At 48.5% G+C, this 20,640-nt stretch overlaps 1 long non-coding RNA gene across 1 annotated transcript in view; it reads left to right on the plus strand.

Moving 5' to 3' along the window:
- Window positions 1-20,640, plus strand: part of LOC144783431 (uncharacterized) — a 431,028-nt gene that overhangs the window by 148,653 nt on the left and 261,735 nt on the right. Inside the window, exon 4 of the long non-coding RNA XR_013601437.1 lies at window positions 1,700-1,873. This is a non-coding gene — a long non-coding RNA (uncharacterized LOC144783431). The remainder of the gene's footprint in view (window positions 1-1,699; window positions 1,874-20,640) is intronic.

A 20,640-nucleotide genomic window follows, 5' to 3' on the forward strand; every position in this document is an offset into this window, starting at 1 on the left:
GGTTGGGACCAATGGGTCCCTTCCCTGGGGTGGGCATACACCCTCTAGTGGGAGGGGGGCATACACCTCACCCTGATTGGCTGGGTCCCCCCATCTGCAAGACGGCCAGGACTGAGAGTTGTGCTTCACTTTGCCTCCCCCACCTGAGGGGTGGATTTGGCAGAGGTGGACACACCTCTTTTCCCCACTTGTTTTTCCCACCGGTACTCCCACCCAAGGTGGGAGTCAGAACCAGTGGGGACCAGTTGCTGAAAGCAGCAAGTGGCCTGGGGAAGCTCACAAAGGCGGCAGGCCTCGAAGCTTCTCCTTCCCTGCCCCTCCTGGGGGAGGAGGCTTAGCACCTCTTCCAGGATGTGCATTGTTTCAGGCCTCCAAGAGCAGCAGGCTCTCAACCCCGGGGTCTGTAAACATGTCTGGTGGTGGCAGCTGAAAGCAGCCACTCAGCCTGGGCACTAGTGGTAGGTCGTTTTTCGGGGGCATCTCTAAGATGCCCTCTGTGTGCATTTTTCATTAAATCCCACACTGGCATCAGTGTGGGTTTAATGTGCTGAGAAGTTTGATTCCAAGTTTTCAGTGTAGCCATTATGGTGCTGTGGAGTTTGTAATGACAAACTCCCAGCACCATATACTCTAAATGGCAGCACTGCACTTACAACGTCTAAGAATTGACTTAGACACTATAGGGGCTCATGCACCTGTACCCTCACCACTGGTATAGTGCACCCAGCTAGAGGGGTGGCTGATCTATGCCAGGGCAGTGGGTTGTAGGCATGTGTGCCATGTCGACTCTTCACTTTGTTCTGCACCAAGACACGCAGCCTGCAAAGGCAGTTTGTGAGTGCAAAGGTACAGGACCTCTAAGGGTGGCACAATAAGTACTGCCGCCCTTAGAAGCCTTCCCTGGTCACAGTGCCCTGGATATCTGTGGTATCATTTACCAGGGGCTGACCTGTGGCCAGAGATGCCAATTGGGTTTTGGTTTCAATTCTGTTTTAGGGAAAGAACATAGGCCTTGGGTACCTGATTAGCAGGAGCCCAGGGCACACTCAGTCAAATCACATCAGCAGTTCAGCAAATAGTGGGGGCAACCATGCAGAAAGAGGGCACTTTCTCACAAGCATATGTGCTGGATTCACGGACTGGTCCAGGACGTCAAACAATGAGTTTCTTCGCTGTCTCAAGCAATACTAGATGTAAGAAACAACACATTATAATTCTGTTTTTGCATGTTCGAACAACAGTGTCTTTGAAATGCATAATCATTAAAACTACCTCCAAGGTTCAAGGAGTCATCATTAATTGTCATAAGATTTAGGAATATAAATATGATGTGGAATATATGCGTGCATAAGGTCTGCAAGTAAAGTAAATAACAAGCATTAGACACAAGATAGGTTCTCTACTATACAATGCAATAGTAATTTATATTGGAATAAGGTTTTTACCAACTCCGCTAATGAATTACATAATTATGCTTATGAAATCCGACTTCTCTTGTACAATATACATCCAGTTTTAAATTGAGTCATTAAGCAATGGCCGATGTGTTAAGCTATATCTTTACCACATGACAAGGTTGTAGTCAAAGTTCAAATTTGCAGCACAAACTTTACTAATTAGAATTAATTAATAAAACTCTTTTTGTTCCAATTTAAATAAATAGTGGATTTTACCGTAATTCTCTTTCCTTACTTACCAGGGTGAATAGACGAGGGGAAGACTGAAGTGCAGGCGCCCCTCCCATGTGATCGCCGCCAGTTTCTGGTGGAAGCTGTAGCAGGCCCAAAGACCGAGAGATGACGTCAGGAACTGGACTACGGAAAGAAGAGCAGGGCTGCAGACAGAGACCGCAGCGCGGAGCCGAAGACTTACGGTAAGTGAAAAAACACTGACTAGGCTAAACGATAGTCTGACGAGCGTCCCTACTTTAAATGAGCAAAATGCACGTCAGAAAGGTCTAGTTGCCCACGAGGAAGGCTGCACGTTACAAGCACAATTCTCACTTGAATACATATGCAGAGAATTTACATTAAGTCATGTGTCAATGGTTTGATTATTTCTCCAAGTGCTACTAATATGAAAACGAGTCTACAATATTGTGCCTTTGTCAGGAAAGATTAGGCACATAGTTTGCTAACATGTCATTAATAATATCAGACATTACCCATCATAATGTTGCTCACAGACTTGTGTTGTGGCAGAGATTTGCCAAATCAGAGGTATATTTCTATATGTTCCAAAACTGTTACTACATTGATTCCGATAACCCTGCATGACAACATATAAAAAGACTATGCATGGTTACACTCATGAGAGTCCCTCATCTTGTGTTTGCATAAATACATTAGACATTGCCTCTAAGTTAAGCCTGACTGCTCTGTGCCAAGCTAACAGAGGGCTCAGCACTAGTTAATTTGGGGTTGTCTTGTGATTTCACCCTGACAAGGACTGTGGTTGCTGTTAGAGTAGGGTTTCATCCCCTCAACCAGTAACCCCATTTCTTACACCTCCCAATAAGACACAGTAGCTGAGCTCTAGAAACAGTTAGGACTGGAGAGAGAGTTTAAAATCCAGGGTCCAACCCAGGCACAGGCTTAGGCCCAACAACTATGCAAGCTAGCCACACAACTCAGATGGTGTTGACTCGCCACACATCTGTGGGAAAAGGAAAATGCCCAGAAAAACCCAAGCAGTCCATTTCCATATAAGCACACTTTCAAATTCCTGACAATTGCATTAATGTCCAAACATGAAGATGTAAGCATATGCTTTACTTAATCGAGTAGAGGTTTTAAGATCTGTAAAGAACTTACACCCAATACAGCCCACCACTCCACTCTGACAGAATTGAACTTTGGTCACATAAAAAAGAATTGCCCGAAGGAATTGAGAACAACTAAACACTTGAAAATGCTTTAAAAACCACAGGAAGATGTCAAGAGTGGCTGACAGCAAACTGAGGGCTTTGGCTGGAACAAAAGGAACATTACAATCACAACATTCCCAAGGCTTCACGGCACAAAGCTTGTGACAAAGTGATGACTTGGTTGCAGTCTACGGTCAGTCTGAGCTTGGTCTGGTGTCAGGACTTGAAGATGGTAACAAGAATCTACAACCCCAAATGGTCTGACAAAGCTGACTGTATCCCTATTGGCTTTAGCCAAATTATCAGAGACACCCTAGAGAAGCATGGAGAAGATCTAAAAACACAGTAGACATAAAATAGGATCTTGCCTCATTCCAACGACATCCCAGTCCTATTCCATATGATAATTAAGGTTTTTACTTGACCAGACACCATTAGAATGGGCCCAATTTTCAACAAACCCATGTGCTCCTCACAAACTTCTTTGTTGTTTTCAAACCTTCTGTCACCTAAAGCATGCCATCTTTATAATTTATAACATTGAAACAGACTCCTCTAGTATGGTTTAACCCGTTGGCTGCTTCAAACGTTCTGCGCCAGGGCTGAACGTTCGAAAAACGGGTGGGGCCGCGTAGGCCAACGGACGTGCGCAGCACTACCGAGGTAATGCTCGCGATGACCATTGGCCGACGGCAGCAGCCAACGGGTTAAACACCCTACTTCCAAACCCATATGGCCCTTAACATTTTGAGTGCCCTGTCCCTGTAAAAACATTTTATTATGTTGTCAACCTCTGGTTTAAGATGTATATTGTGCTAAAACACTACTAGAGTCTCCGATTCATAACTATGCATTATGCTACCTCCAACCAAGGCTTGAGCTGAGAGGATCAAGCAAGGATACACCCTTGAGAGGAATGGAAAATATAGGGGGGGCATTCAGGGCCAAGGGAACAAACAGCAGGCTTCACTGCTGCACAGTTTATTGAAGATTTTGGAATTAAAATCACTTAAACTCTTGGATACTATAGTCTTCTGACATCCTCAAATAATAGCACACATTTTGATTATTTTCCTTTTTTGGCCCAATGTAGAGGTTCTTTGAAAACAATTCCTCCAGCGAGTGTGTTGCATAAATTATAACTGATTATTTCTTTGCAGAGTTATGCAAATGTAACTAATCTGACATCAAAAATGGAGTCAGGTGTTCTTCTTCAATCAAGTGAGAACCAATAGCAGAGTCTCATATCAAAATAACAAGGACAGTAAAGGCTAAGGGCCTGCTTTAGAGTGCGAAGTATGGTTTGTACTCCGACAGTGGCCGTTAGCGACCGGCAAAAATGGTGAGCCGACTGTTGTATATAGTTCACACACATGAAGCTAATCAACACATTACATTCATGCATACAATCATTCATATAACATCATAAACAGAATACAAAAATCCATACAATAAAGAATCACTAAAAAATTAAAAAAGAAAAGACACTTACCTTAGCCTGCAGCACGTCCAGCCCCAGCTGCAGACTCCTCCCTCAGCTCTCACAGGACGGTTGTATGGCATTACAACGCGGGCTTTTACCCCGCTTGCCATTACAAAAAACTGTTTTTACAACGCAAGTCATTACAACGACTTGCGCTGTAAGCACTGGATAGTGGAATAGTTTAATTTTCTATTCGAACTCCAGCCCACGTTACAGTAGGGAAGGTGTTGGAATAGAAAATTAAACTATTCCCTATCCAACAGCGCCCTCCAGCGCAAGTCGTTGTAATGACTTGCGTTGTAAAAGCAGCGTTGTAATAGCAGCGCGGGGTAATGCCCGCGTTGTTATGGCTGTTCCCCCACAAGACCTTATCCAATCCAAACACTACTCTCATGCTGTTAAGTAGCATGTGCAAAGCGTCTGGATTGGCTGGAGCAGGCTGCCTCAGTGCTCCAAAGAGCCCTCAAGGCCTATGCCTGCTCCCCAACTTGGCTGTGTGAGAGAGCCGTGTTGCAGAGTTTGAATTGTGCATTTCAGTTGGGGCGTAGCGGGCCAAACTGACATGCACAATTCATACTGAAGGGACCACTCGTCATCATCAGCCAATCACAGCAATGAAGCACTGTCCATTTGGCAGAAAGCTGAAAAAATAAAATAGTAATAAAATCCATGAATTACCGTTTTAGTTTTCCAGCTTTCTGTGCAGCAGTGTGTTTGTGTGTGGGGGGGTCTCCTTTGCTCATAAAGAGGAACTGCCACCGAATGTTGCCTAGATAGAGTACCTGTCCTCCACATTAAAGAGGTCCCTTGGCCTTGCGGACATCTCTAGTCGAACAGCCGCCACAGCAGTTTCTGTCAATGTGTTAAAAGTTTGATGGATGGTACAGTCAAACTGATGGACGTTTGCCAAACTTTTATCATGTTTTTGGTTTTTCAAAAACAAACTCCCAAAGCAGGAGTTTGTGTTTTTTAAAATCAAAATGTAATGACACCGCGGAAGTTCAGACTCATTTAAAAATTGTCACTACCCCTTATCTCCAGGGTTTACCCGGTGGTGAGGAACAGTGAAACTGGCCATTTGAGGGCCCATTCTACATCGGACAGGCGGTCGAATCACCAAAAACTCCAAGAGACGGTACTCTATTGGGCCATTATAGAACTATCTTGGTGAAGGAACTGGAATAAGCACGGTACTCGAGATACTGAGGCTCAGCTCCCTGTAAATCAGGCGGGCAAACAAAGTGTTTGGCCGGTAGGGTACTCTGGGAAACAACCTTTACAACACATGCATTACTCTGCATGCCATTACCCCGCATTTTTTACACCCCAAAAACCTTTACAACGCACTGCTTTACACCGCGAACTGTTATGACACGTTCCCCAAAGTAACGCCCCATGGAGTTAGAATAATAATTGCGTTGAAATGGGGAATGAGTTGTAACGGATTGCGTTGTAAAGCCCTGCGTTGTAAAAGTTTTTGCGGTGTAAAAATGCGGGGTAATGGCAAGCAGAATAAAAGCATGCAGGATAAAGTGTCGTATTCGGGCACTCTACCTCTAAAACTCTAAATCAGGCCCTGAAGTACTCAATTAATATTTTCGGATAAAACTGCATGGGCCACATTCAAAAGCGAACATTCCTTAGCCAATAAGTAAATGACGCCAGTCTCTTCCATTTAGTTCGAAATTAAAAAGACGTGTCCTTAAATAATAACTTCTCTTTGTATAAAGCACTGTTGACTTTTACTTTTTTTTATTTGGAGCATGTATGTGGTTGGCATACCTTCCCTCCTGCTAATCACCTTAAAATATGGGCAGAACACAAATTGCTGTCAACCACAAGCGGATTGGATTGCTTTAGCCCTGTTTACCGAAGCTGCGTAATGCTGTGGGTGAAGGATGGTGCCAAACGGGGGCCATATATTATAGAGGCCATTTCAGAAGACACGATCCCTCCGCATTTAGTTCTCTAATTAACTAAAAGTAACACATAAAGAACGCTTTATTGTCACCGATTTTATCGAAAGGGCGATGAATTGTGGCTGAATTAAGAGCTGGAACAACTTAACCACTAATTGCACCTGGGCTCCCTCCTATTTAGGGACGACTGCCATCTATTCAAGTAATGAAATTCGTGTACTTCTGTTTCTGTTTTATTTGGGGGCCGAGGGTTCAAATGACAGACACGACTAATTTGCTTTAAGGCTGACCCCAGAGACCTTTGTTTTCTCCTCCCATGGAGAGCTCACATCAGTTCAACAGCCTCCCCGTTTTGCCTTACCCTCAGCTGGCATGCCAGAGTATTTCTACTGGCTGGCTGCTTGATTTCTGCTAATTCCCATTTCCTTTCTAATCACTGGCTTTCGCATGTCTTGCGAGCCAACCCATTTTCCTAATTGCGAGGTTCTTTTTTACACATTAACCATGCCAGGTGTCACTGGAATTTGCCTGCTTGTGTGTTTGATTAATGATACTAATAGAAAAAAAAATTATTTTAATTGTCTGCCATGTTTTATTTTTTGTTGCCTTTTAATGGGGACTGCATTTGAAATAGCATGCCATTTGCTTTTTCTGCTGGAATGCATTCATGAAAACGTAAAACAGTCTAAAAAAAAGCTACTGCTGCAGGTTGGCATTTCTGCAGGCACATAAAACATGCGTGCTGAACATATAGCGATTCCAGACAGTTACTGGACAATGTCAAGGGGTTTTCAAACGGCCCACTTTCAATAAATAGATTCTGCAAGGCCAAAAATGTAATTAAAAACTAGGTGGTTTTGGACGTAGTTTATGCTATGAGCAAGAAACTGCTTGAACCAGGCACTCTTGACTAATCCTCTTCTTCTGAAGTTAGCTACTTAGTACCACTCATATGCTGGAGTTATTAAGAAAATGTGACTTTTTAAATATTTTATTTGAATGCTATACTCTTACTTATTTATTTATTTATTTAAAAGTTTTATAGTGCGCGAACAAGACCCTTGCGGGTATCAGAGCGCTTTACAGTAAATGTGTATAGGCATAACAAACAATAAAAAAAGCAGAAACCGTAAGAATAACATCAAAAAGCTTAATAAACGAGCAAAAGAACAGATCAAACGTTCAAGGGTAAACATGGCCATAGAGAATGGTAGCAGAGAACAATCACAGATAAAAGGGCACATCAGATAAGGTGCAAAAACTGGACCGGTCGGTTTTGAAGGATGATGGTCATACATTGAAGATGAAAACGTCACAATAAGTGGAAAAAAACTATACATATAACAAGCCAAGCATTAGATTGGTAGGTAAAAAGAGTGGAATAGGGGTTCTTCACAGTCATGTGAGGCTATGTTTACGTAAATTTCGCCATAAGGATGCCTTTTACTTCCAATTTGAAGGAGGAGGTGGAGGGGTTCAGTCTTATTTCTGGCGGTAGGGCATTCCATATCCTGGGTGCCATTCCTGAAAAGGAACGATTATAAGTTTTTTTCTTATTGAATTTTTGTGGCTTCAGAAGGAGGTTTTCCGCACTTCTTGTTGATCTTGATCCTCCAGATATTGTGAGTTTTTGTGTGAGATAGCTGGGTGCACTATGATGTAGGGCCTTGTGCGTCATGCAAGCTATTTTCAGATGGATTCTGGCTTCAAATGGCAGCCAGTTTAAAGATTTTACATCCGGGCAAATGTGGGCTCTTTTTTTCGAGCCAGTGATGAGTCTCGCTGCTGCGTTGGTGGAGGCTCTTAGAGGAGCTGTGATGGCTTTGGGGAGACCGCATAACGCAACACTTCCATACTCCAGCCGAGGTAGAACTAGAGCCTGAACCGCTAACTTGAAGTCATTGGGAGGTAGGAAGGACTTCAGCTTCCTTAGTGTATTGATCTGAAAGTTTGCTCCCTTCGTTGCAGTACTAATATGCTTCTGCATATTGAGGTTACAGTCCAGAGATATACCAAGTGATTTCGCCGAATCCACAATGGTTGGTTGAACATCGAGTGCTGTGAGGTGTTTTATCAAATTGTGCATAGTGGGGACTTTGGTGGGTGGAGCAATAAGGAGGAATTCAGTTTTTAAAGCATTCAGTTTGAGGTGATTCACTGCCAGCCATGTTTGGGTGGTCTTAAGAGTATTGTTGAGCAAACTAATGTCATCCAAGGTGTTGATCTTGAGGTAGAGTTGTGTATCGTCTGCATACATGTGGAATGCACATTGGATGTTTGTAACAGATCGGAGAGTGGTTCCAGGAAGAGGTTGAAGAGTGTAGGGGATAATGAGGAACCTTGTGGAACTCCTAGCGTAACAGGAACTGGTTTGGACAGTGTAGGAAGGTGGATACCTGACTATGGTTACCCCAGATTTTTTTGCCTTGTGTTTAGCTGGTTTTTTACTTAGTTGGCCTGGGATCCTGCTAATCAGGGACCCAGGCTATCTGCTCTCTCTGTAAAATGGACTGCATGTACCCTAGGTACATAACTAATTGGATATTGAGTCACCTTATCAGCCCCTGTATGGTGTACTATAGGTACCCAGGGCATAGGTGCACCCAAGGCCTACCAGGGGCTGCAGCATATCTATTGCCACCCCTGGGTGGCCATCCAAACTGACACAACTGGCTGATCACTCAGCTGGGGCAAGGTCGTGTAATCACCCCTTGCTTAGATAAAGTATACCTATGTCTAACCTTATATCTGGACACATATACACCTATAAGTCACTCATACGGCAGGCCTTAACAATCCTGAAGGCAGAGTGCTTGGTTTTATATGAGATGGTGCTCTAGCATGAGCTGAGCCTGTCTTCAGCTTTCGGAACCATGTCCTTATAGCTGTTCCAGGGTATTGCCATACCATATACTCTTAAGTGCCTTATGTACCTCACGGTCAGATGCTAACTTTGGTTTGGCTTTATCAAAACATGTCATGTAAGGTGTCATACACTTTGGAATACTACCCCCTCGCCAGTTCTGGCGACGGGAGTAGCATTTGACCCTTCTAGAGGGGAAAGACATGTTACTTCCATTAATCCCGGTTAAAGTTAACCAGTGCCTCAGCATCACAAAATGGATGCTGCTGCCACAGACATAAGTCTGACCTCCTGTTGCTGGGTGCCCTTCCAGCGAGGGAGGTTTGGACAATAGGTTTCCTGTCACAGGGAGGCGCTAGCACCACCCCAGACAGGAGATAGTGGATTCGGACAGGGAGGGCTGAATGAAACTAGACACTGCCTGGGGCACAAAAGGTGTCCCATGCATAGGCCAGTTCAAACCGGTGCTGGGGCACTCCAGCCCCAGCTATGGCGCAAAAATGGACAAAGGGAAAGGGGTGTAAACACCCCCTTCCTGGGTCCCACCCATAGGAGGGACCTAGCAGGTAATCCAGCCCCTTGATTTGAATAAAGGTAGGAGCTGTGTCCTTAGACTTTAGATAATCCTGACTGAAACTCTGATACGAAACTCTGGACCCTTCGACATCCTACTCAACGTAGAAGACTGAAGAATCTCCCTTGTGGTCAAGGAGTGACCACCCTGTGCAAGCAGGCACCATCAAGCGCTCTACAGTATGCTTTATCGTTGCTCCCGCCGGAGCTCGAACAACAGAGCCTGACAAGAACCAGACTTCCAGACATCCAACAGCCTGATCCACAGCCACAGCAAAGCTGAGACCCGTGGAGGCGACGAGAGACGTGGGACCGGCCATCTTGGAAAGCCAGCAAAGTGCTTTCTGTACAGCTCCTGAGGCACCCTCAAAGCTGTGCATTGGGGATTGAGAAGCCCTAGCCCCGAGTATCCTTTGCACCGAAAACCTCCTCTCCACACTCCCCGAGTGCTGCGTGGGGCCCTTTTGCATTTTCCTGCTTGACGCGTCTGTCCGGTCACTTTCCCGTTGGCTAGTGGCCTCCGTGACAACGAACCTTTGAATTTTCAACCCTGGGCTGGTTGCTTCAGACTGGCCCTTGCTCCCCTGAAAAGGAGCAGCCCATCAGACCATGCTGGTCTGATCCAGAAGCCATCTTTCATTCCTGCGTGGGTTGCATTTGCCAAGGCCTGTTGATTCCGACTCGAGATCCAACACAACCGACAGTGAGAGCCTTAATGGGATAGTCCGTGTACAGCACCTGGTCATCGTCGACACCTCCTGGTCCACGTGGCAGCGGAGACACGCTTCACAACATCACCTGATCGCAACCCGACATCGCCTGGTTCCTTCCTGGTTCCTTCCTGGTCACTGGCTAGTGACCCAGACTCTGTCCCCTCTGCTTTCAGGTACTCTACATCTTTGATCCACCCTTGGATCCAACCGGACTCTTCTCTCCTGGTCGCCTGCAGCATCTTTTCTCCAAGGCTCCATAGAACTCCACAACGAAACCCGACACACTTTGGCACCTATGCACCCACTTCCTGTGGGTGAGGTAACGCCAGTACTGCGGTGCTCCTGTAGAGATTTACACTCCTAGTGTCCTAGTTTTAAGTGTTTAAGTTCTAGTCCAGTCGGAAGACTTCCAAATCTGCAACTTTCTAACTTTACGCACCCATTGACTTCTATAGGTGCACACGTGTGCATTTAGACACTGCACCCGCATCCTGTGGGCCTCCTGCTCCCTAACTACTGTTATTCCAGTATAGCCCCACCGATTCCCAAGGCCCTAGGCCTTACCATTGTTCGTGACGTGGTTCTTATACCACTATTTTAGTATATGGTTTTACGGGCCACCAGGGCCTATCCATATTTGTGCAACTTTTGTATGTTATATTAAGTTACTTGTTATACGCTTGTGCTCCTGTGCTCATAAAGAGTTAAGGAGATTTATTTAGAAATAAATACATATATATTTTGAATATATAACCTGTGTGGTGTCCTTTCATTTGGTATTAAAAGGTTTGCATATGGTAAAACAGCTGGCTTCACATGCCCTCTTGAGTTTAGCCTAAGACTGCTTTTGTCGAGGGGGCGTGGCTACGCGGGCGAACGAAATGGCCGCCTGATCGTAGAGCTCCGCCGGGCGAGAAATGACCGGGGCCGTTCGCCACTGATCCGGCGCTGCGCTGAGGACGAATTACGCCTGCTGCCGATCCTTGGAGCCTACTGATGCAGCCTGCCTGATCTGGAGGACGGGGGACACCGTGGAAGGTCGGACCAGCTGAGCGGTGCTGCGGCCGGCTGCGACTCGCGGGCCGTTACGTTGCAGCTGCGGAGCGCCTGGTGAGTCTCCTGATTGCCCCCTTGCTGTCCCCCTCGGCCCTAGGGCCGCTGTAGTTCTCTCCCGGGTCCGCTGCTCGGCCCCGGTGGTCTCCGTGGGTGGAGGTGCGGCCCCTCGGTGCGTGACCGGCACTTGCGGCCTGGTCCGGCCTTGGGAGCCGGGGCCTCGATTTTTGGGGACCGCCGGGTGGGGCGGCGGCGAGCGGGGAGCGCGGGCGGCGGGCTTTGGGGCTGAGGGGCGCTTGGCGAGGGGTGTGGCCGGCGGGCTTCAGGGCGCTCTGCGAACGGCCTGGCGTCGCTGCACTCGGTGGGGGCCTACCTCCATTGCCCCACCGCTACCGTGCACCCAAGACCTGCGCCTGTCCCCCTGCGGAACTTGGCCTCCTGCGCTCCTGCTGATGCGGTGGCCCTGGTTGGCTGCCGCCCGTACAGCTTCTTGTGACCGACGCTGGCTACCTGACCTGCGAGACCTGGCCCAGCTGAGTTGCCTTTGCCTCGAGGCCTTGCCTACTTGGTCCCCCCGCCACACCACCTTTGGCTGCCTGTTTTGGTGGGCCCCTTGATCCGCCGGCTGCTGCCGGGTGGTTGCCGCAGCCGCCTGCTGACCTTACTTCTTGGCCTCTGGCGCACTCCTCCAGCCAGATTCATGCCCTGCTGTCCTGTGTGCAACTGCAGCGTGAGTCAGCCCCAGGACGTTGGACCGCCGAGTACCCCTGCTCTGATCCCGTCCTACCCGCCTTGCTGCTGAGGTGCCCGGACACTGTGCTTGACTCTCTGGGTGCCGCTGTTGTCATAGAGTCCTGTGCCACTGGCGATTTGCCCGCCACTGCCTCCACCATGGTGAAGAAGGATGTTACCCAGAAGCGCCTTACCTTCAGTTCAGCGCCCGTACGTGCTTCTGCAGCTTCGCCGGCGGCGGAGGTAGACACTGGGGGCCAGTTGGCAGCGAAAGACACTGCGGGTATGGTTGCTGAGATGATGGGTGAGATGAGGGCTGGATTCAAGGCCTTGGATTCTCGTTTTGATACCCTCGAAAAGAAAATGGCGGACATGGGCGCGACGATCCAACTGCACGATAGGCGTCTGGACCTGGCGGAATCCAGAGTTTCCGACCTCGAGGATGGTGCGGCGTCGACGCTGAAAAGGTTGGAACGAGTGGAGAAGATCCTTAAAGACGTCGCAATTAAGAACGAGGATTTGGAGGCGCGCAGCAGGCGCAATAATATCCGAATTATCGGCGTGGCGGAGACGACAGCTACCGGACGCTTTGACACTTTTGTGGAACACCTCCTGATCGAACTTTTTGGCCGAGACACGTTTACTGCTGGCTTCGTGGTTGAGCGCGCTCACAGATCGCTGGGGCCCCGACCCAACTCTGGCCTGCCGCCCCGGCCCATTATTGTCAGGCTTATGAACTTCAGGGACAGAGATGCGGCGCTGAAGGCTGCCAGGGAGGCGGGCGAGGTTCGGTGGCAGGGAGATGTGCTCTCTTTCTACCCGGACTTCACCATCATGGTCCAAGATGCACGCCGTAAATACACTGGTGTCAAAGCTGCCTTGCGCAAAATGGGATTGCGCTATGGTATGCTGTATCCTGCCAGGCTCCGGGTGGACGTGGACGGCAGGTTTCGCATTTTTGACTCTCCTGCGGAGGCACAGGAATTTTGTCGAGCCTACAAAAACAGGGGGTCCCCTCGACAATCTGATGTTGCTCAACAGTCTCCGCCGCACACTGACTCGCAGGCTAGTGCTGACCTGTTTACCGAAACCGGCCAGGGTTGACTTAGCACCTTTCCATCTTCTCGATCCAGAGTGTTTGCCCCAGTAATCTGCATCTGATACTACTGTTCCTATTTTTTTACTTTTGCAGTGCTTTTTCATACTTGCTGACATTTGAACGTGGCCCCGGTTGTGGTTCTTGCATGGCGGAGCGTCGCCTACCCCCATGGCACGAGCCGCATTGTTGTTTTCTCTAACATTGTCTTTATTTTGCAGGTACATTAGTGGACAACTGTTGTTGTTTGCTGCTCTAGGTTGTTTCCGGAAGGGTGGGTTTAGCCTCCTTGGGCTTGAGGAGTGGCTGGGTGGTGGGTGGTTGGGATGGGCTTGTTTAAGCTTTGGTCTTGTTGTTTGTGCATTCGCACTGTTTTTCTATCTAAGTGATGCCTTTTTTGCGATAGGGAATGGCAGGTCCGTACACGCATGTTTGCTTACGATTCCACTAAGATTGAATGGCTAAGTTAGGGCAGCAGTCTGGTCCTTCCAGGCTCACCTCCATGTCTTGGAACGTCCAAGGTTTAAATGATACGAGGAAAAGGCGACAGGTTCTAAACTATGCAGCGCGGCATGGGGTGGATGTCCTATTTTTGCAGGAGACACACCTAGTGGATGCTGACTCTTCCTCCTTTGCAAAAAGCTGGGGCGCGCACAGATTTTTTTCTAGCTATAGCAGATATGCAAGGGGGGTTGCAATCCTGATCCATCGACGTGTTCCATTCGTGCTCTCAGACAGCATATTGGATGTAGATGGCAGATATGTTGTGGTTACGGGTGTGCTTCTGGGCTTTAAGGTCACCTTTGTTGGAATATATGGCCCCAATTCGGACTCCCCTGCCTTCTTCCGGGGACTTCAGGATGTTCTGCTGAGATTAGACACTGATATGATGATACTGGGGGGTGACTTTAACCTGCTCATGACCCCTGCCAGGGACAGCACCTCCTCTTCCCCGGATTGTAAGCCCCGCTCCCGTGCTGTGCTGGCGGATGTGTGCGCTCATTACTCACTGATTGACATTGAGGCCCGTTTGCATTCCACCTCACCCGTCTACACCCACCACTCAGGGTATCACAACACTAGCACCAGAATAGACTACTGGCTCCTTTCCCCAGGGGTAGCCGGTTGGGTGAGTGACCATTTGACACTCCCGCGCACTCTGTCTGACCACTCTCCCATAGTGCTGACCCTGCTCATCCCCAGGTTGGGAGGGTACGAGAAACAATGGCGTTTTCCTGGCAGGGCGTTAGCTGACCCGGTCTTCAAGGAGGACATTCGCACTGCCATAGAGGAGTACTTTGAGTTGAACGAGGGCACAGTGGACACTTGGGCTACATTGTGGGAGGGTTTCAAGGCCACCATTAGGGGGGTTTGCATCAACAAACATGTAGGGGCTTTGCGCGACATCCGTGCCTCCCTGACCCGTATTGAGAAGGACATTGCCGCTTTGGATACTAACACGCTCACTGACGCGAATGGTGGGGTGGAGGCAAAGAGGTTGGCACTGCTGCAAGAGTTCAGAGACACTGCAGACAGAGAACTGACATATCTCTGCACACAACACTCGGCTAGGCAGTATGGTGAAGGAGACAGGCCTGGCAAGCTCTTGGCCCATCTGCTTCGTCCCCCCGCCAGGCTTCATTTATCTCGGACATGGTAGATGATCAGGGAGCTCGTCATCAGACCACCCCTGCCATCTGCGATGCCTTCCTATCCTACTATAAGGACTTGTACACCTCGGGACTATCGGCTGACTGTCGCGACCCTGGCCCCTATATTAACGAAATCTCTATGGTCTTCCTGGAAAAACACATGCAGGACTTTCTGGCGATGCCTATTGAACCGGACAGCGTTGTGGAAGCCATTGATGCATTGAAAAGCTCGTCGGCACCGGGGCTAGATGGCTTTTCAGCTGACTTCTATAAGGAGTACAAGGAGGAACTGGTGCCTCGCCTGATCGAGGTTTATGCGGAGTCGCTCGAGACGGGGATTCTGCCACCCACACTGCGGGAGGCCGTTATCATCTTACTCCCCAAACTGGATCGGGACCCCACTAGGTGTGGTTCCTACAGGCCCCTTTCCCTGCTCAATCTTGACTATAAAATTTTGGCGAAAGTCCTTGCCACCCGACTATCTTTACTTATGGAGTCTATCATTTCGCCAGCCCAGTCCGGGTTCGTTCCCCATAGATCCACCTCCTTTAATCTGCGGACGTTGTTTTCTGTTCTTCACAAAATTGAGCCGACTACGCCGGCAGCTGCGGTGTTTTTAGACGCCGAGAAGGCATTTGACACTTTAGAATGGTCGTTCTTTCTATCTGTCATGCACCGCATGGGCATGCCGTCCTTGTTTGTCTCCACGGTCGAGCTGCTTTATACTGCCCCCAGAGCGAGACTGCGCCTTAATGGCACGCTCTCTGATAGCTTCCCTCTTTCCCGGGGAACCAGGCAGGGATGCCCCCTGTCCCCTCTGTTATATATTCTAGCCATGGACCCTTTGGTACGTCATTTTCAGGAGCGCCACCTGCACCGCGGGCTCCAGTTCCGGACAGGCCCGTTACTCGTCTCCCTCTACGCTGATGATACCATTCTGTATGTCAGGTCTCCGGAGACCAATCTGTCACCTTTGCTGCTTGAGGTGGAACGCTTCGGGAGGTACTCCGGTCTTCGTATTAATTGGCATAAATCTGAGATCTTTCCGCTCACCCCCTCCACTGCTCGCTGGGACTGCCCGTTCCCGCTGGAATGGAATGCAGACTCGGTGAAATATCTGGGTATCCACATTCATCTAGAAACGGTATCCATGATTCGTCTTAACTATGGGCGAGCGTTGGACTTTCTGGAGGATAATATTGCACGGTGGATTCGCCTCCCTATCTCTATGGCCGGCCGTATCGCCATAATTAAAATGATCATTCTTCCCCGCTTTCTGTACTTATTTAATAACATACCGGTCCCGCTCACTCGGATTTTCTTCACGCAGCTCCGCTCATTGTTGTTGCGGTTAGTGTGGGGGGATAAAAGGCCGCGAGTTTCTTGGCGCATTTTAACGCTGCCTTATGAGCGAGGTGGCTTTGGAGTGCCGGACTTTTATATTTATTACCTGGTCGCGCAGTGCGCCTATGCACACCCTTGGTTTCACCCGGACGCTCGGATCCCGTATTTGAGACCTGAAGCGGACTTGGTGCTGCCACTTACCCTCAACTCGATCTTGCCCGGAGGCTTTCCGCGCGACCCCCTTGACATACAAACTGTGTCCACTACATCGTGGGCCTGGATGCAGGTGCGTAGACTGCTCCAGCTGGACGTACTGTATTCCCCGGCTCTTCCATTACCTAACCCTCACTGGCTCCCCATCACTGCGGAAGCGGTGGTCTGCAGAACGCTGGCCAAATACCAGCTCACCACAATAGGTGATCTGTTTCCGGACGGACATGTTTTCTCTGTGTCCGAGGATCCACGGTTCACGGACCGGACATTTATGGATTCCTTTGTCCTGACCAGACTGAGGTCCCTGCTTAGAGCGCAGTTTCCGTCGTTCCCATTGCCGCCGGATGAAATGACAGCACTGACTTTTCTACTCCAGTCGCAAACGGGAGCCCATATGGTCTCCAGGTTGTATGGACTTTGTGTGGCGGCCCTCCCGTCTTCGGATGCGAGGGTTCGGGCGGCGTGGGAGCTTGATTTGGGCGGCCCCATCACAGATGCCCAATGGGATGCCTGTTGCCGCTCCACTAAAGAGGTCTCTATTAACAGTAGACACAAACTAATTCATTTCAAATTTTTGAGGCGACTATACTTCACCCCGGCGTTGGCCCACAGAATCGATCCAAACAGACCTCTTCACTGCCCTAAATGCAAAGCTCCCCATGCCGATTTTGCACATCTCACATGGACCTGTCCGAAACTGCACACTTACTGGCTACAGGTACACCACATTTTGGGAGACATTCTAGAGTGCGAACTGCAACATAAGCCGGAAATTGCACTGCTTGGCTATGTCGCAGAGTTCCCCCGGGCCACGCGTAAGCTTGCCGCCATAGGTTTCTTGCTGGCGAAAAGGGAAATTGCTTTACTTTGGGGGTCCAGGCGAATCCCTACTTCCGTGAATTGGATGCGCAGCCTTGCCCAATGTAACACCAATAGTGTGGAATATTCCACCCAGATTCCTACAGCCTCACGCCCACTTGACATTTGGGGCCCATATCGACAGTATCTTAGCAAGATTACACGGGATGCACACTCCCAGGCTGCTAGCTCAATTGTCCCAGAGGGGGTGGGCTAGGTGATTGTAGCTGCACCACCAGTGCGCTGCCTATTGGGGTCTGCAGGGCTTAACGTCCACACACCGCTGGAGTGGGTTATGAGTGAGCTGCTGATTTTTGGACTGTGTGCTGCTTGGGGCCGGGGCGTCTCCCTCTTCAGTTCCCTTGCACGCCTTGCCCCGGATGGGGTGTTTTCTTCGCCCTAGTCCTTATGCTTGTCGTTTTAATTACCCTCGTCTGCCTATGCCTCTGGTTATGCCATCTTACTAGTCACTAGGTGTATTGCTTGCCGCTCTGTCTGTCATGAAGGCTCACTTGTTTTTGTTTTGTTTGTGAAAAGTTGTATCTCTTTATACCGCATGTGCAATTTTCCTTCAGGTTTGGAAAAGTGAAAATAAGAATCTAGAATGTGCTACACTACCTGTAATGTCATTGGTCCAGTCATCCATGTACTTCTTTTGTATAACGATCATTAACGTTTTTATTGTCGACAAATTCTTGTGTATTTGTATGCTTGCACGGACCAATCTGATGCTAATAAAGAGATTTAAAAAAAAAAAAGACTGCTTTTGTCCATGCTACCACTAGGATAGCTGGTCTATAAGGTTGACTTTACAACCATCACCATAAGGATTGTTTGAACTGGTACAAGGTGCTCACTAGAATAGTAAACATCATATACCAGGCCAACTTCTCACAGACAGTGTATTGCTGACCTTGAATTTTTGAGTCCTGTTATGCAGAAAAGAGGTAAACCAGTTGAGCACTGGTCCTGAAAGACCCATTCTGTGTTTCAACAGATCTATCAAGTGTTCGTGTTTGACCGTGTCAAATGCTGAGGAGAGGTCTAATAAGATGAGGAAACATGTTTCGTTATGATCAAGTAGTTGAAGAGCATCATCAATGATGTGTGTCATGGCTGATTCCGTGCTGTGATTTGCACGGAAGCCGGATTGGTGTTTATTTAGGAGCTTGAAGTGGTCAATATGTTTTGTCAGTTCGTGATGAGCACATTTTTCCAGAAGTTTGGCCAGAGTGGGAATATTGGAGATTGGGCGGTAGTTGTTGAGGTCCGTGAGGTCAGCTGTGGGTTTCTTAAGGATGGGAGACACTTGCGCTACCTTCAGGGAGTCCGGGATGCAGCCTTGTTGAAGTGAACTGTTGATGATCTTGGTCCATATGGGTAGTAGCATAGGAGTAAGATCTTTAACCGCATTTGCGGGGAGCGGGTCAGTTAGGTGATTGGAAGGCTTTAGGGCACTGAGAAATTTGCCTATTGCTTCTTCAGAATAGGGGTAGAAGTATGGCCATGTTGCCTTGTATTTCAAGGTAAACTTTGATGTGATTTGTTGAGAAGCGTTTGGGGGTGGGGGGATTTGGTGAAGGGGTCAGAATGAGAGATTAGGTCCTTAAGGAGATCTTTCTTGATGTTCTCCGTCTTTAGGTTAAAGTGGTTAGAAAAGTCATCACAAGATGGTTGTGGGTGAGTTAGTTCAAGTGGCTGTTGAGGTTGGTCCTTAGATTGAGTTTTGACGTAATTCAAAACGTTTTTTTGGTCGATTTCTTGCCTGGTCAAGTTGTTGGGTAAAGAAGTCTGCTTTAGTGCGTTTGACCTTACGAAAGTAAGCATTTCTCTTTCTTTTTAGAGTCAGGAGGAGCTCGGCGGATGGTACTGATCTCCAGTTGCGTTCGGCAGTTCTGAAAGAACGTCTGTCATCGGTAAGGAGACCGTTGAACCAGGCTTTAGAGTCTTTCATGGAGACTCTCTTTAGTTGCCGGGGAGCAAATTCGTTAATTATCGAGGTCATGGAGTTTAGGTAGTGGTTGGTGAGGTCAGTTAAGTTGGAAGTTCCAGCAGGGGGTAGAACTAGATTCTTGCTAGAAGCAGGTAAGGTGTTTGTGTTGAGCTTTTTCCAGTCCCTTTTCCATACCTTAGGTTTTGTAGCTTGGGCAGAGGTCAGCTTGATTGTTTCATTGATGAAGAAGGTGATGATGTGATGGTCAGACCAGTCACAGGGGAGGATCGATTCCATACCTATGAGTGGGGGTAGGAGGGTGAACTATGATGGTTCCCGTAGTAGGTTCCGTTGCTAATGGAGGTAAGTGAGTAGAATAGGTCGAGTTGGAGGGGGATAGGTTGAGTTGTATGGAGTCGATGTTTGTTGTGTTGTTTTGAGGTGTGACTGGGTTGGGGGAGAGATGATGAGGGGGGGGATAGAGGGGGAGTAGGGGTGGGGAGCTGTGTTCCGGCCTAGGGTGGTAACCGTAAAAGTGTGAGGTGCAAGAGTGCTCTCGTCCTTGATGGGTAGGGGGAGCGTGGGCTGATTCGGTGTGGTGCAGCTAGTTGTATAGGGGGGGGTGGACGTCCGGGTAACTGGGGTCACGGAAGCCGATGAGTCAGAAGAGTCAGAAGGGGGGATGGAGGGGGAGTAGGGGTGGGGAGCTATGGTCCGGCCTAAAGTGGTATCCGTAGAAGTGTGAGGTGCCAGAGTGTTCTCGGCCATGATGGGTAGGGGGAGCGTGAGCTGTATCGGCGGTGTGATGCTGCTAGTTGTATAGGTGGGGGTGGACTTCCGGGTAACTTGGGTCGTGGAAGCAGATGAGTCAGAAGAATCAGAAGACTGAGAAGGACGGGAGGGAGGGAGATAGGGAGGGATGGGGCTAAATCGTCCCCACTAGTGTTGGTGTGAGTGTAGGTGGCTAGTGGAACAGTTTGCGGTTTGTCCACTTGTTCTTTAATGAAAGGGAAGATGTTGACTAGGAGGTTTAAACTACGGTCAGTGGCTTGTATAAGGATGGTACCGTTGTTATAGATAGTGATTGTTGCTGTAGCTTGAAAGAGTTGGGAAGGGGCAATATAAATAGCTAGACCGGGGGCCGATTTTCTAGAGGAGGAAATGGGAAAAGTGGCTAGGAGAACTTTCCTCCATTGTGCTCTCCGTTTAGTGTGGAAGATGATGTCAATGGTTGAGTGTCCGTTGCGTGTTGAGAAGTAGGGATCGGCAAAGAGGGTTTCAGGGTGCGATTTGATGAAGTTGTGTTTGAAATGTTTGGCCGATTTTTTAGAGAGGCCAGGGG

The sequence above is a fragment of the Lissotriton helveticus genome, chromosome 9 (genome assembly GCF_964261635.1).
Source record: "Lissotriton helveticus chromosome 9, aLisHel1.1, whole genome shotgun sequence".
NCBI classification, from domain to species: domain Eukaryota; kingdom Metazoa; phylum Chordata; class Amphibia; order Caudata; family Salamandridae; genus Lissotriton; species Lissotriton helveticus.